We start from the raw sequence: 5109 nt of genomic DNA, 5'->3' as shown, positions 1-5109 counted from the left end.
TTTGACAGAGTTTAATGGAGCAGAGGATAATTTGTGAATTGGGCAGCCCCCCGAACCAGAATAGGTGTTACCACATGGTTGGAGAGGATTTATGGACACAAAAAGGAAAGTGACATAGAGAAAATGGAAGTGAGGTACAGAAACAATTGGATTGGTTACAGCTTGGCATTTGTCTTATTTGAACACAGTTTGAACAATTGGCCACCACTGATTGGCCAAAACTTGGTGACTGATGCAAGGGTAAGTTGTAGTCTGTTTACACATCTAGTTAGGTCATGGTTCATCATGTACAGGGAAACCTTTAGGCTGAACTAGAAATAGGTAAGGAGGCAGCTTCAGGCTAAACTTAATTTAACAGAAGCACAGTTGGCATATGATAAGCTGCTCATACTTAAAGTGTATAGTTTGACAAATTTTCACACATTTATACCCGTGAAACCATCACGTGAAACCATCATCACAATTAAGATAAGGAACATATCTATTATCCTTAACACATTATATCTCTCATTTATTTGTTTACTCTGTCTTCTCCCTTAAAATGAAGCTCTATGAGTGGGATTTTTTTTTTTTTTTTTTTTTTGGAGACAAGATCTCGCTCTGTTGCCCAGGCTGGAGTACAGTAGAGCAATCACAGCTCACTGCAGCCTTGACCACCCCAAGCCCAAGTGATCCTCTCACCTCAGCCTCCCAAGTAGCTGGGACTATAAGCGTGTGCCACCACATTGGGCTAATTTTTTTGTATTTTCTGTAGAAATGGGGCTTTGCCACATTGCCCAGTCTGGTCTCAAATGCCTGGGCTCAAGGAATTTGCCTCGGCCTCCCAAAATGCTGGGATTACAGGCATAAGTCATCGCACCTGGCCAGGAATTTTTTTAAATCTCCCTTTTTCTCTTCTGTATCCCAGTGTTTTGGTTCAGGATAAACATCTAGAATTACACCTAGCACATACTAGTTGCTAAATCATAATTGTTGAAGGATTTTACCTTCCTCTTGTTCACCCAAGCAGCCAGCTTACAAGACTGCCTGTTTTTTGTTCCCCAAACTCTAACCTTAAAAAGAACTTAGATTAGAGGCTGCAAATTCATACGCCTACAGGGCCCACTGAGGTGTTATAAGTGAGGGAAGTGAGCCGGGCATAAGGCAGTGCGGAGTGGTGAGGACTGTGGCAAGCTGAAGGCTGTACATTCAGGGCGGAAGTCAGCAGACTACAATCAGCTGACTGTTTTGTCTATAAAGTTTTATTCGAACACAGTCATGCCTGTGCATTTCCATATTGTCCATGGTTGCCTTTGCACTACAACAGCAAAGTTGAGTAGTTGTAACAGACATGATGGTATGGCCCACAGTGCTTTAAATATTTACTATCTGGCCTTTACAGAAAAAGTTTGACAACCACAGGTCGAGGCTCTCAGGGCGCCAGATGGGGTGGCTCATGCCTGTAATCCTAGCACTTTGGGAGGCCGAGGTGGGTGGATCGCTTTGAGCTCAGGGGTTGGAGACCAGCCTGAGCAACATGGCAAAACCCTGTCTCTATAAAAAATACAAAAATGAGCTGGGCATGGTGGCTTGTGCCTGGGATCCCAGCTACTCAGGGGGCTGAGGCTGAAGGATCACTCGAGCCAGGAAGTGGAGGTTGCAGTGTACTGAGATTGCACCACTGCACTCCAGCCTGGGTGATAGAGCGAAACCCTGCCCCCACCCCCCACCCCCACCCCCACCCTTGCCAAAAAAAAAAGGACTAACAGGGACAGCTGGGTGTTGCTCAGCAGGCTGGCTAGGTAGGAATGTGGGCCTGATGCTAATATTTTTCATTATAGGAAATGTGAACTTTCCTGATTTTTTTTTTAATGAAGCAGGAGATATTATGTTTTAAAAACAAGGTGTTAGCAAACTGGACACAACCCAAAGGACACCAGAATCCATATCAAGTTAACTGGCTAGGACACAGACAACCTCAACAAAGCTTCCCCTGTGTCCCATGTCCTACATCCTGCCCAGAGTAGCAGAGCACCTCTAAACCTGACTCAGTCATTGGGAAGGCTGATGTTGGGCCAAACAGATTCCATTTGCCCCACGGTATTCGTCACGGTTAACTGTTGCCACAAAATTGCTACACGACAAATAAACAGAACAACAACAAAAGATTCCCACAAAACCTCAGGGGCATAGAAAAATATGTATTTATTTCCCAGGATCTGTGCTCTTCTCTCCCATGTCTGCTATTTGGCTGATTCTCTCGTTGGTCTGCAAATCGTCTCTGCTCCACATCTCTCATCCTGGCAGTCGGGATGCTTTCAGTTGCAAGTGACAGAGACCTAACTCAAAGCAGCTTAAGAAAAAAATATATTTATCGGTTAACATATATTTTAAAATTCTGCTTCAGGCATGGCCGGATCCAGGGTTAAATGATTTCATCAGATCTCTGTAATTCTCTGCTTCTTCTATTTTGGGTTCCCTCTCAGGCAGGTTTACTGGGTAGTCCCAGACTCACATCCTCACAGTTTATTTTCCTTGGTATAAAGAGAGCTTGTCTTTTCAAAGAGCTCTCTCCAAAGTCTCAGAATTGAATCTCATTGGCCAGGCTGGGAGCTGGTGGAGTATGCTAATGAGTCAGTTCTGATTCACATGGAAGAGGAGTGGTTTACTGATTCAATTACTTCATGAATAATTAATGAGATTCATGAACAATTAATTTTATGAATGAATAAATTCATTCATTCTTACATTTAATTATTAATTCAACAGGTATATATTGAGTATTTATTATGCTGATAACTTATCTAAGTGCTGGGAACCGAGAAATGATCAAAACAGAGAAAAACTCTTGTCTCCATGGAGTTTACATTCAATAAAGGGAGACAGATGACAGATTTTACATTTTTTACATATTTTACAATATGTAAAATACAATACAATACAAGATAAATATGTAAATTGTATAAGGTACCAGATAATGATAAACAGTATGGAGAAAAATAAAGCAGGGAAAGAGGATCAAAGTTGCAAGAGGAATGGCAGTGTGCCAATTCCTAATCAGGTGGTTTGGGAAGTCCTCAATGAGAAGGTGACACTTGGGAAAAGACCTGAATGAAGTGAGAGAATGGGCAAAAGGATACCTGTGGGACCAGCATTCCAAGCAGAGGAAACAGCACGCGCCAGAGCCCTGAGGCAGGAGTGTGTCTGAGGAAGAGCAGGGAGGCCAGGATGGCTGGAGCAGAATGAGGGGAAGAGAGATAGGAGACGAGGGCAGAGGTGACGAGCGATACGCAGGGCTTTTGGGGACTTCTGCAAGACTATGTGACCCAGGCCTTCTGTCTCCTAGTGCATTGCTCCTTGCTCCTCTCCAAACAACCTTTTCTCTATATGACTTTCTCCTTTTACTCCTTCCTTCACCCCTGTGGCTCAAGGATGGTGACAGCTCCACAGTTACCCTCTCTGGGGTACTGCACTATCCCTTCCCTTCTGGTTCCCAAATACTAGGCTTGAACCATTGCAAATAGTCCTTTATCCCTGCTCTGCCTGCTCCACTGTCACTGAACGCTACTCAGCTGACTTGAAACAATCACAGATTTGTCCCCTAAGTAGTGCCTTAGTTTGTAAAACCTTCACGTGATTGATCAAATTTGAGTTCCGTAAGAACTCATGAGTCCTGCATAATTAATCTGAGGAAGCCTCCCCCGTGTCCCGTGTTTTGATCATTTTCTCTGTTTTGATCATTTCTCTGTTCCCAGCACTTAGATAAGTGAGGAAACTGAGGCTCGGAAAGGATAAACCAAGTTTCTCAACCTCAGCACTATTGACATTTTGGACTGAAGGACTGTTGTAGGAAGATGCTCTGTGTACTGTAGGATGTTTAGCAGCATCGCTGGCTTCTTCGCACTAGATGGCAGCACACTCCCTGCTCCTCGCATTGCCTATTCCCTGGGAGGCAAAATCTCTTCCGTTTGAGAACCACTGGGTTAAACGGATGCGTGTAGCATAATGGTTATGGATATAAGCATAGGTACTGCATGAAATTGATTGGAAGTGTCTTTAAAGCCAGCCAGAATGCAGTCATGATTGACAGAGCTCCAGCAGCCATTTTGTGCCATGAGGCCTTGAGAGTAGAAACTGAACCCAGCTGAGCAACCCCACAGCAGCGATCTGGGTTCCTAGCTCCGTGATGTACCACTTCAGGCCCCGCCCCACTGTCTCTGTACTTCAAAGATAAACTGCTAGATTGTTTGAGTCACTGCTATTGTGAGTCTTTCTGTTATTCACAAATGAACCAAATCATTTCTAGTATGTTTTAACAGTAATGGATAAAGATGTAGTTTTTAAAAATCATCATTAAAAATATATTATCCCACTACACTCATATAAAGGGAAATCTAATGTTCTGGAGCTGGATTCTAGGAGTAGGGTGGATGGAGGAGGCTGAAATTTCTCCTAATCACTTCTTGCTTTTTTTCCCTGTACTCTTGCCTAATTCCCTATCACTGCTCGTCTTCATGCCTGTAATAGTTGTCCGATTTTTCTTACAACTTGGGAGTCGTGCACTAGGCAATGTATGTGGTTATATTTATTGGAGGTTTGCAGTGATGGAGGCTTGTTACCACCCAGAACAGTGCCGAAATTTTCTTTTAATTTAAAATTCAACATTACAACATTACAATTCTCAACATGTATCATCTTCTTCCCACAACAGGAAATTCTGGCCTGCTGACCTGTAGTGAGCATCTCGGACTTTTGCCTGCCTGACATTCATTATCCCTTCTCCTGGTAAGACCACTCGGATTTTCCTTTGGGGAGCCACACCTTCTCCACTCTCCATGTGAATTCCAATGGGGCTGGCCCCACCTCCCCTTTCCACATGACCAGATCTGGCCAATCAGTCTTTTCCATTGCTTTGTCTACAGTGGTGTGTTCAGAAACAGTTATGTGACCCAAGGCAGACCAGTGAAAATTGATCCTGGATTTTTGCTAGAACTGTTGGGGGAAAATAGTGTAGCAGGCGAAATAACAATCCACAAAGACGTTCCTATTCTCATCTCTGGAAACTGTGAATATATTAGGCCACATGGCAAAGGGGAATTCAGGTTGCAGATAGAATTAAAGTTGTGAGGC

Source organism: Gorilla gorilla, chromosome 21 (assembly GCF_029281585.2).
Source record: "Gorilla gorilla gorilla isolate KB3781 chromosome 21, NHGRI_mGorGor1-v2.1_pri, whole genome shotgun sequence".
Lineage (NCBI taxonomy): Eukaryota > Metazoa > Chordata > Mammalia > Primates > Hominidae > Gorilla > Gorilla gorilla.
The sequence above is the reverse complement of the archived record's forward strand: the minus strand, read 5'-3'. Positions refer to the sequence as shown.